This window comes from Arvicanthis niloticus, chromosome 7 (assembly GCF_011762505.2).
Source record: "Arvicanthis niloticus isolate mArvNil1 chromosome 7, mArvNil1.pat.X, whole genome shotgun sequence".
NCBI lineage: Eukaryota > Metazoa > Chordata > Mammalia > Rodentia > Muridae > Arvicanthis > Arvicanthis niloticus.
This window is the reverse complement of record NC_047664.1, coordinates 5,647,077-5,659,092: the sequence shown is the minus strand read 5'-3', so window position 1 is coordinate 5,659,092 and position 12,016 is coordinate 5,647,077. Positions and strand designations below refer to the sequence as shown.

Sequence of the window (12,016 nt, the reverse complement as noted above, 5' to 3'; positions counted from 1 at the left end):
GAAGGAGGCTTCCTGTGCAGCCTGTGCTGTGTGTAGTACAGTAAATATCAATTTGGCCTTGGACCCAGTTGCATACACATACACGTGCCCCCCCCCACACACACAACACATATACACACACATAATACATACCCATGCATACACATACATATGTACACATGTGTGCTCACAGACATACATGCACACACGCATACGTACACACATGTGCAGCCTGGTACTTTGCCTGCTCCTAAGCTATATTCTCTTTAATGAACTGTTACTAATACCTGAATCGTCCTGAGTTTGGGGAGTCACATGACAGTTGCTGAACTTGAGGAGGGCGTCCGGCAAGGCAGACATGGGGGTAGCAGGGACACCATCAGAAGCAGAGCCCTTAAGGCTGTGAAGAAAGATGCCTACTCTGAGAAGACAGTGTAGAACTGGGCTGGATCATAGCATGGCCAGCTGATAGAGAACGCTCTCAGAGAAAGGCTGTCATGTTTACCCTAAATGTACATCAAATGTTCCTGCTGTGCCAGCGGAGAAATCAGTGACAGCAGGGTTTGGCCACTAGATACCCCACTCACCAGATTGGAAACATGACGCACTAAGGCAAATTCAAGACTCAAGTGGACATTGGCTCTGAAACGTGTGTGACACAGAGCTTGCTCTGAAACATACATGACATAAAACTTGCATGATATAAAGGCAGCTCTGAAACATGCGTGACAGAACAGCTTGCTCTGAAACATACATGACATAAAGCTTGTTCTTTCAAAGCTGACCTGTTTCCCCATTGTGGCTCTTGTTTAACGCTTTACTTCCTACACGTCTCAGGAAAGAGGAGCTGATGAATCAGTGTCTTGGCTCCTAGCAGTGTTGTGGAAAGTCTCCTCTGGCTTCAAAAGGTAGAAGCCAACCTGGACTACTAGCAAGGTATTGTGGATGTCCGCTCTCCTGGCCGGCTATGCACTCTCCTGTCTCTCCGTTCTCCTGGCCGGCTATGCACTCTCCTGTCTCTCCATTCTCCTGGCCGGCTATGCACTCTCCTGTCTCTCCGTTCTCCTGGCCGGCTATGTACTCTCCTGTCTCTTGGCATTGCTGCCCTGCCACTACAAGGTAGATTTGACAACGAACTTTTATTTAACCACACTGAATTTTTTTCCTCTTCTGCCTGGAATCCTGGGCCTCTGGGCCTTTTTCATAGGACATCCATGGCGACATTTGCTGTTCTGTTTCTTTGGAACCAAAGCCTTGTGAATAACTCTGTGGCCTGAGTTGTGTAGTTCCAATCAATCGCGCCCGGGGCCATCTTCTCTCAGCCAGGCACCTGCAGAGCTGCTTGGCCTCACAGGAGATCTCCCTGCATTTACCGATGGAGTGATTTCAGAGGTCTTTGTTTAACTGTTAGTGTTTGTTTAACCAATGAAACAGGATATGAGAGCTGAGATGGAGGACCACAGTGAGGCCCATGCAGATGGAGGAGTGGTGTAGGAGGCAGGTTCTGGATGTGCTCCAGGACACTGCTGCCATGGGAAGCTAGCCTCTAGTGAGGAGAGTGGACATGCAAAAGGAGGACCAAACTGAGCCAGTACATGGCCTCTAGGACTTGGGGGGGGGGAGGAATCAAAATTTATAAAGAGAAATTGAGCAGTTTGCTTTTGCCCTTAGAGGCTCTGGGATGTGTAGCAGGCAGGAGTCTTTGACCATCCTGTGTTGCCCAGAAATGGCTGTATAACTGTGACCCAGTGAAAGAGATGTGTGTAAGGGAGCCCTGTGCTTGTAGACTCAGCAGACAAGCAGGCAAATATTCTGGTCCAAAGTGTTTTACAGTATGTGTCCAGGCCACAATAAAGTGTGAGGCAACCATATCCCAACTGGTGAGAAGGACTGAGTAGCTCAGAGGCCCTATTCAGACTCTTCTTGAATGATCCGAGATCACTGTGATCAAAGAATACATAATCTAGTATGCCTAGGAAATCAATCCTACCAGATCTACTTTCGTGGAAAGCCGTAAAGCTAGAAAGGTGCTGTCTGGCTGCCTTGTCGAAGTCTCCTGATACTGGCTCTCAGTGTGGCCCATTAGCAGCTTGGGATTGACATGGCCATGACCATTCAGGACCCTAGTACAGGACTGGAGAGATGGTTCAGTGGTTAAGAGCATTGGGTACTCTTCGACATGGGTTCAATTCCTCAGCTCTGACAATGGTAGCTCATAACCATATGTAACTCCAGTACTGGACGATCTGATACTTCTGACCTCCACCCATATCTTACACAGACATACATGTAGGTAAAACACCTACACACACACACACACACACACACAAACACACAAACGAGGTCGGGGTAGAGGGAGAGAGGGAGAGGGAAAAACAGAAACACAGACAGAGGCAAGCATATGAACAAGAGAAAGAAATCTTATGTGTTTTCTGCATAAATTTGCAGAATCATGTTATCTTGCTTAACCAAATTCAAATTAAAGGCTACAAATAAATTGGTGATTGAAAATTCAGTGTTGCTCATAGTAACATATACACTATGGATGAAGCAAGTTTGGCATATTTAAAATAATATTTTCACATGTTATATTTTCTGGGACACTGAGGCTGATTGTATTTGATTTCTGTGATCCTTTTGTGCTTATTGCAATGAGAATGGTTTTCTTAACCTACATAACTGTTTCTGGTAAAATATACAAAATGTAAAACTTATTTTAGCTATTTGCAAATGTAACATTCAGTGACTTTAAGCACATCATATTGAGTCATCTTGGTGGGGTTTTCTTTTTTCTGTGTGGGGTGCCTGTAGATTTATAGATGTGTGTTAGAGACCAGAGGTTAATGTCCACTGGCTTCCTCTGTCCCTCTCATTTTATCTTTGGAGATAGAGTTTCTCCCTGAACCTGGAACTTTGCCACTCAGCTAGCCTGGCTGTTCATCGAGTTTCAAGGAGCCTCTGTGTTGCATGGTGCGGGGACTATGGGTGTGTGTTGGGGGTCTGAGCTCAGGCCTTGTCCCTGCATCTGTCAACTGAGCCAGCTCCCTGATGATATCAGGTTGTAGTTTGTTGTTTGGTTTGGCTTGGTTTTTTTTTTTTTTTTTTCATCGATGATAGACCTTTAATGCACTCCTTTGCCTAGGTGACTTTGGCCACATCTGGCTTGTCAGCAACAAGAATTTTGTCCCTTAAGACATTAAATGACTTGTATCTGCTACTGCTTCAAATGTTACAGCACAGTTTATTGTCTTTGTTTCTGCTCCACAACATCCTGGTCCATGTAATAAATAATTAAGAAAAGGTATATTTATACTTTACATTTTGGGATAACTGGGGTCAAATTGCAAGTCTGCTATTAAAGTCTCTAACTTGGGTGGAAAACCGGGCTCCCCAGTGTCAAGACTGCTTGGTTACAGGATGGTGAGGAGGCCATCCTTTTAACAGATTGGCCTGCATAAAGCTACCATTGTGTTAATAAATTACTATGTTGAATGTTACTTTGTATCCATCTCTGTGCTAAGCATTTGAGTGACAGTTTTTTTTCTTAACTGTTAAGACATTTCCATTATGTAAAAAGCCATCTTTATGTAATATAAACATTAATAAACTGTTTTGTAGAGAACTGACACTTTGCTTATGATCCAGCCAACAGAAATGGATGTCAGACCTCCACCTTAACCATTCTGCTACCTCCCTTCTGCTTTCTCTCCTAAGTGTTCTTCAAGGTTTTAGATGAAGACACGGGCATGTGATGCTCCTTTATCAGGCCATTCGGAAAATGTGTATTTAAATGCATGGTACTATGTTACTTTAATTGCATCTTAATAGATATACCAGGCATCAAAGCCCTGTATAAATTATCATTTCAATGACAGCTAAATGTGGGTTTTTCACCTTGTTATTAGAGAAGAGGATTTCTTGGTATGAGGTTGTGTAAGCAGGATGCATTCTTGCTCTGGCTATCTGTCATGTCAAACCTAATTACTTAATAGGCAGGCAGGAAGGGCGCAGAAGCTCCTACTGTTCAGTTTTATTAGATGAAATACTGAGCCATGGGCCAGGAAGAACCATGTAGATCTCATTTGTAAAGCATCTCCTGTTGTTTTCTAAAAGTTTTGTTGTAGAGTGCAGAGAGCGAGATGTCACATTCCATGTAGAACTCTCTGGCAGCACTGCCGGGAGGCCGGGAGGCAGATGTTCTCAGAGCTGGTGTGAATTCTGGGTTTGCTTTTGAACTTGATTGAACACATTTCTGGGTTTCTCCAATCTTTACTCTGGTGATTGAAATGAGAAATGTCCTCTATGGTCTCAAGCATTTGGATACTTGGGCCCCAGTAGATGATGCTGTCTGAGTTAGTCTAGGAGGTACAGGCTGGAGAAAATGTGTCACTGCGGATAGCTATGAGAACTTAAGGCCTCGCCTACTTGGAGTTTGCCCTCTCTGCTTCCTGCTAAGAAAGCACATAAGCTTCAGATCTTATTTTGCTGCCATGCCTGCCGCTTGCTGCTTCCCCACTGTGGTGGACTCCTAACTGCCCCATCAAGAACCATAAGCCCAAGTAAACTCTTTCTTCTTTAAGTTGCCTCTTAGTTAGGGTTTTACTGATGTGCACAGACACCATGACCAAGGCAACTCTTATAAGGACATTTGATTGGGGCTGGCTTACAGATTCAGAGGTTCAGTCCATTATCATCAAGGTGGGAGCATGGCAGCTTCCAGGCAGGCGTGGTGCAGGAGGAGCTGAGAGTTCTACATCTGAAGGCTGATAACAGAATACTGGCTGCCAGGCAGCTGAGATGAAGGTCTTAAAGCCCACACCCACAGTGACAAACCTCCAACTGGTTTGTTACTTCAACAAGGCTACACCTACTCCAACAGGGCCACACCTTCTAATTATGCCACTCCCCAGGGCTGAGCATATACAAACCATAACACCTCTGTTGTGGTATTTTATTATAGGAACAAGAAATAATAAACTTTGCTTTCTTACCTTGGAGTTGAGGTGAGCACACCGAGAGCACAGTGAATGGTTACCTGTGCCTCGGCATCTTCCAGCACCCCTTCCACACAGCTGCAGTTGAGTCTGCTGTAGTTAGGCCTTGTCCTACAACCTAAACTCTTAGTTCTCAAATTCAAAAGCAAACCCAGAATATACACCAGCTCTAAGAACAGTCCACACAGCCAAGTACATCACCAGACGTTTGTGATGCAGTTTAACAGCAGTTAAATGGCATAACTGCCGACTTGGAAAAGTTGGGTAATGGTGCTCATTTTGATACTTCTTGTGGGCTGGGAACAATAGCTAGTGGGTAGGATGCTTGGCTAGCATCCGTGATAACCCTGGGCTCAGTCCTCAGTACCACACACTGGGCTTGTTGATACATACCTATAATCCTAGCCCTCAGAGGTGGGGGTCAGGAAGGTCAGGAGTTCAAGGTCAGCCTTGGCTGTCTATTAAGGTTGAGGCCCTTTGAGGACTACATGAAACCCTGCCTTAAAACCAAAGAGAATTGTGTAATGTTGTGTTTTGTGGCCATTTACCCGGAAGTGAACACTGAGCCTTTGTATTATTGCCTTAGGCTTATTGCAGTTTATGACGTGATGGTTGTCATCCCTTTCAAGGGCATGCTGTAGCAGACACAGCCTTCCTCTCCATGATCATCACCAGGATTCTGCTCCCAGAGACTAAAACTATCTCGAGGACATGCGACATTGTCAGCTGAATCTTAGATCATAGGGTTGTAAAATTACAGTGTTTAGGAACAAAGAGTGTTTGCCAGCCCTGAGAAGACAAGGAAAGTTCCTTCCCTCCCAGAATGCAGGGTCTTGGAGGAAGAAGCCAGGCTAAGAATTGAGCCCAGCTTAGCATGACAGACAGGACTCTGGCCTGGGAGACAGCGTGCTCACACTTCAGCATTCCCTTTCTTACATCATAAGGCCCGTTCGTGCAAACGAATAATCATGAAATCCTAATTCACAAGATGTTAAGGTCACTTAGGAATGCTGTGGAATTCGTCCAGTGGCCCATCACTGATTGAAAACGACGTGCAGTCATCATCATGCAGCCAATCATGCTGAGCTTGACAGCTGCTCTGTGTTCAGATCCGTGAGATGTCATGTTTAGTGGGGGATTGGCAAGCATGCTTCCTGGAGGGTGAGCTTTTGCCTCTGCCTCTGGTGACTGCACTCACTGTGAAGGGATGAAGACACCTCGGGCCTGTCATAACCTCTCCCTTCCTTTCTCTGCTTCATGCAGTGTGTGCCTAGCCTCTGCTCATATATCTTTCTGAGAGCCCAGCCATCTCCATACCCTTGGCTCCTAACCAGGTAATGAAATCCAGTTACACACAGGTGACGGCACTCTAAATGCCCCTGTGCAGGAAGGCCAGCCTTGGTGCCACACAAGGCTGCCTAAGTACTTGTCTCTTAGGCAGACTAACTTCATTGCCACTTAAGACAATTCTTCACATTTAAAATTTTTATTTTATTGTTTGATATGTCTGAGTGTTTTGCCTGCATGTTTGTCTGTACACTACTTGTGTGCAGAGGCCAGAAAAGGATATCTGATCCCTTTGAAATGGAATTATAGTTATGAATCATGATGTGTGTGCTGGGAATTGAACCCAGGGCCTCTAGAGAAGCAGTTGGTGTTTTTAACCACTGAATGCTCTCTCAAGTCCATCACATTTTAAAAGGAGTAGCTGAGAGCTGAATAGGAACATGGCAAAGAAGCCCCTTTAACCCTGCCCCGTTAGTTCTCAGAGTCCCAATGGACCAGAGGGAAATCACAGCCATATTCCAAATCTTCCTTGCAGGTTTTACCAACACTCCTTCATCTAGCCATTGATAATAGTCTAGGAGAGATCCCTGGGATACAGGTAATTAAGAGACTTGGTCGCATTAGTTCATAAAGAACTGAAGCATTAGCTTAACATGTACACCATAAAGCAGTATGAGAGGAATATTTGCATGTCCCAGGAAGATACAACAGAGCCAGGAAGTTATCCAATGAGGTCAGTGCAGCTTCCAGAAGTGGTGTCATAGGGACCTCAAGCCAGGACAGGCGTGAGATTGTAGAAGAACATATAGCCTCTCACTCAAAGATCCAACTGCCTCTGCCTTCCCAGTGCTGAGAAATTGAAGTGTGCGTCACCATGCCCATCTGGAATGTCCCTTTTAAAGTCTTTGCTTTGGAGCCTTTCAAGTCAGTGATGTGGGAGTCTGAATTTACATAATCAGAACCTAATATAGATTGCACAAGGTAGAGTATGGTGGTATGATTCTTGCTGTTGCTGGGATGTGACATACATAGTAATGTCATAGGATTGTGTTTTAGATCCACAGAGATTGTGAGCTTTGGGCTGGGGATGTACCTCAGTGGTAGAGCATGGTCAAAGCCTTGGGTTTGACCCCCCACCATTACAAAACAACCATAAAAGAGGTTCCTGATCTATTTTTTGCTCCGCTTTTCATGTTTCCTTTTGCATCTGTCACGAGTGTGTCCTGCGTCTGTTGGGACTGGCATAGATGAAGCTAGTTTGGGAACCCACTCGCATAGCGAGTTGGATCACAGAGACACAGCTGCCTGTCTCTGCAGCTGGCCTGTCAGAATTACTGTGACGGTCTTTGTCCTGTTTTATCCTACCTAAAGTGTGTGATTTGTTCTATTCTGAGCAGCACTGCCATTTAGGATTTTCACAAATCGTTCTTCCAGCTTGGTACTTTTGTGTTCTGCTGAGGAGGAGAAAAGAGGATAACCTCGGCTACAGTTTCTAAAATCAGCCTGAATGTTCCTCTCGGCCTGGATAAGGAAACTGATCTACAACGTGCTGTTGCTTTTAGTTGACAGCAGTGTCTTCACCCTGAGATGACAAGTAGTCTTTCTGACAGCTTCCACTGAGTTCTAAATCTGTTTCTTCCAACGGGATACATCTCTGGTTTGGGTGAATTTGAATAGAGAAGAGTGAGGCTTGTTAAGTCACAGGATGGGTTTGTTCAACCCAATGTTAACAGTAAAGCATATGCATGGTAAAGCAACAGCAAGATATTTTTTCATGTGTGGAATTAGAGAAGGCTTTGGTTTTTAAATGTGGTTTCAATGATAATTCCTAATTTGTTCAGAAATCAATTGATATACTGCTTGCCAGAATGATTATTGGTGTAATTGAGGGGCGGGGGGTGGGAAGTATGTGCGTCTGTTGGCATTACATATAAGAAAGTAAACATTTCATTTTGGCCCAGGCCTCCACTTTGAATTTCTATACAGAAGAGTCATGTGGCCAGGGCTGAAGAAGAGGCTATGGCTCAATGGTAGAGTGCTTGCTTAGCATGCACAGGTTCTAGGTTCAATTCCCAAAGGGGAAGCGAGAAGGGGAGGGAGACCATATGAGCCTAGTTTAGAGATATTTGTAGCTTTATTGCTAATAGACAGAGAATGACTTTTAAACCTTGACACAGTTATAATGCTTTAATCAAAAATAATGCCTGGAGACTTTACAACACGAAAAATCCCATAAGATTCCAAAGGAAACCTTGAAATTAGGCCAGGGAATTTTATAGTGGCATCTCTGTCAGTTGCAAGCCAGGAGCAGCAAAATAACAAAACTCAACAGGGGAAAAATATCTCAAATAATTTACTTTTTCTCCATTTTCCCTCCTTAAGAAATATCAATATCTTTATTTGTAGAAGATGGAAAATATTAAAAAGACAGAGATATAGTATGGGTCTGTGCCTCTGATACAATGTTTTATTCTCTGTTAAAATGCCTTGGGAATTACTGCCGTGGTTAAACTGTGCTTTGATTGTCTCCCCCAGTTGTCAGCTAGCCCTTTGCTGAGAGGTCAGAGGACTATCTCTGACTCATGCTTTTTGAAAGTTGTATTTTGTGCTTTTCACAAAAATTTTAGGTATGTTGGGAGTTTGAAAACCATGTAAGGGGGAAATGATATTGTAGTCCTGGGATGCATAAAATATAACAATGTGCTTATGATTTCTCCTCAGGCATTCCTCAGATCAAAACTAATTACAGAGTTTCCGGTTGACCAGCATTCATAGGGTAAGATGAACATTTCCAGTGCTGAACACACGGCACAGATTATTATAATTTAGTTGGTAGCTTGGGGCAAAAAGGAATACAGAAAAAGATTGCCATGCTTACAGATGTTTTGAGTAAAATCTCTTTGATATTTTTAGACTGATGAGGCAGAAATTTAAATTTGTGTTATTTTAATTAAAATGTCATCTTCCCATCATCTTCCCACCCTCTGTGAGTTCTGTAAGCAGAAATGTGTGTGTTTAATTGATTCCTTTTTTTGTTTAATCACTAAAGACTTGTGGAATATAATAATCTATGAGAGATTTAGAGTCCACGCCTGCCTACTTGATCTGGGCATGTTATCCTTTTTGTTGTTCCGTTGGTTCATTGGTTATGAGACAGTGTCTCTTGGATGGCAGGCTGTTCTTAAACTCACTATGTAGCTAAGGAAGGCCTTGAACTTCTAACCCTTCTGACTCAACCTTCCAAGTACTGAGATTCCAGATATCACCATGCTTCTATGCCCTGTTGAAAATCAAACCTATCTCTATGCCTTCTGGGTACATGCCATACCAAGTGAGCTCCATTCTCAGCTCCCAAGGTTGATTCATGTAACTCATCTGCCATGTTTCTATTCGACAACCATACCTTTCTTGAGTGAGCAAGTCAGAAGTGTAAGCCTGTCCACACTTGCTTCCAGCAGACATGCGTCCTTTTCATAACTATGGAAGGTATGCCATGGCTCTGTGGCACGAGCGTTTGACTTATGGTGCTGGGGGCTGAAATCACTCACTGACTCCAGAGTGGTGAATACAATAACTGCCTTAAAAGTGTCGCCCATCTCTGAGCTCCTGGTTCAGGATACTCAATGGTAAGGCAGTGAGCATTCAGTGACAATTCACACCAGCCAATCACAAATCAACATTCTTGTCCAGTGAGAATTCAGTGACATTTCACACCAACCAATCACAAATCAGCATTTTTGTCCAGGCTACAATGCAGGTCTCAGAATTCCAGCCTGAGTTGTCCGTACATGGATGTTTGAAGCAATCTTGTAAAGATGGCCTGCTTATACTGCACTACTCTCTAATGTTTGCTAATCTCTGGCAAGTTACTTCCTTTCTTCCTTTCCTTCTTTCATATATATATATATATATATATATCCTTTTAAGTTTTTTTAAACTTATATTTATTTAATGTATGTGAATACACTGTAGCTGTCTTCAGACATACCAGAAGAGGGCATCGGATCCCATTACAGATGGTTGTGAGCCACCATGTGGTTGCTAGGAATTGAACTCAGGACTGGAAGAGCTTAACTGCTGAGCCATCTCTCTGTGGGACCATGATAGGATGGCTTGTTTTTTTGGTAGAAGCACTGGCTAGAAATAGCCCGGAGACCCAACAAGTTTTCATTCCCGTGAGGGACGGGCATCTGTTCCGCTGCGCTCCCAGAATCCAAGCTCCTGACACATGGTATAGACCTCCGTTTGATCTGTGTCATTCAGTCAGTTAGGGCAACACCCCTACCAGCCCCTCCACAGGTAGAGGGCTTCCACAGGCCTCAGCCTCAAGAGATCTCCATATTAATGAGTTACCTAAAGGCCAGAGGGTGTAGCCAATTACCTATTCTTTTCCTAGTCCCGCCTCCCTCCTCCCTCCCTATTTAAGTCAGGTCCGCCCTGACCTAAGGGGGGGGGAGGTGCATCCAGATCCATCTACCATCCACTATGAAAATAAAGCCTGAAAAACCCACAGACCCCTCTTGTCTTTTGGGGGCCTGCCGTGCTTCCCTGAGGAACTCTCTAAATTCCAATCAAGGAGGCCACCTCTTCAAACAAGCTAGTTGGGCCGCTGACCCTGCCAAGCAAATATTATAACTGAATCTCTTCCCATGGGGTTGTCCGGGGCTTCTTTGTTCTCTCTACCCCACCACCTCCTTGTTGCGTCTCCATTCTGCCACGGCCTCCCAGTGGCATCTGGGAGCCCCAGAGCTTGAGAACAGTCGGTTTCTGGCCAGGGCATCCTAAACTCCAGAGCCGCTGCCCGCCCCACTCGGAACTTCAGACTGAGTTTTCTCCCCACCCAGGGCATCCCTGTAGCTTCTCACAGCCCGGTGTCCCAGCTTTGCGGAACCAACTCAGTCAAAATCCTGTAGACTTCTGCTTCTTTCCGGAGGCAAAGAACAGAAGACTTTCAGGGATTCACAATTCAGCCCAACAGAACGAACCCAAGCCCACTCTCGAGCTATCACTCCCCTCATCTCTCCAGCCCTTTAAGTTTTATTTTATGTTTATTGGTGTTAGAACTCTTTCAGACAAAGATAAAAATCCACCAAAGTGGGTATGTGTTTCCATGCACTAATCTTTTGGGCCAAGCGAGTCTTAAAAGCTAACAGAGTCTGCACTCAGGTGCTCCTGACTCTGGTGGTCTCTCTTGTTTTTTCTGAGTTGTTTTGAAACTCTGTGCCTTGGCTGCAGGATCGCTGTCATTCTTTTTGCCCCAGTGCTCCTGGCTTTAGCCAGAGTACACCATTTCTGATCCTCAAACCTCCCAAGCTTCCAGCTCTCTCTGCCTGTAGTGATCTTCCTCAGCTGGGCTGGGTGACTGACCTCTGACTCTATTTTAATCTCATCTTGTAATGATTGTCCTCCAAACAAGCCATCCTTCTTAAGGCTTACAGTCTTCACAGTACTTTTGATCTTGCCATGGCTGTGTGCTTGGTGACTGTTTCTTCTCTTCATTCTCAGTAAAACACATAAGGGCAGAGACTCATCAACGAAGGGTTGAACCTGGGACCTTGAACATGCTGGGCATTCTTTCAGTGGGATTCTTTCACAGTTCCATGTCTGTCGTCGCATGCACCTCTGTTTCCCTAAGACTCAGATGTGTTGGCACATTGTAGGCATTGTAAGTATTTGGAGTGTGAGTAGGCCAAGCTCTGAGCTTTCTTTAGTGCTGCTGTGCAGGAATGTTCATCCACTCCCTTTAGGCCTAAGAA

At 44.5% G+C, this 12,016-nt stretch overlaps 1 protein-coding gene across 10 annotated transcripts in view; it reads left to right on the top strand.

The window, feature by feature from the left end:
* Positions 1-12,016, top strand: part of Lrrc8b (leucine rich repeat containing 8 VRAC subunit B) — a 66,002-nt gene that overhangs the window by 32,045 nt on the left and 21,941 nt on the right. For 9 of the 10 annotated variants that reach the window (XM_076937852.1, XM_034508790.2, XM_076937849.1 and 6 more), the window contains one exon: positions 8,982-9,036. The exons of the other annotated variant lie outside the window; for it this stretch is intronic. The gene's annotated coding sequence lies outside the window, so the exon portion shown is untranslated. The remainder of the gene's footprint in view (positions 1-8,981; positions 9,037-12,016) is intronic. 10 annotated transcript variants of the gene reach the window in all.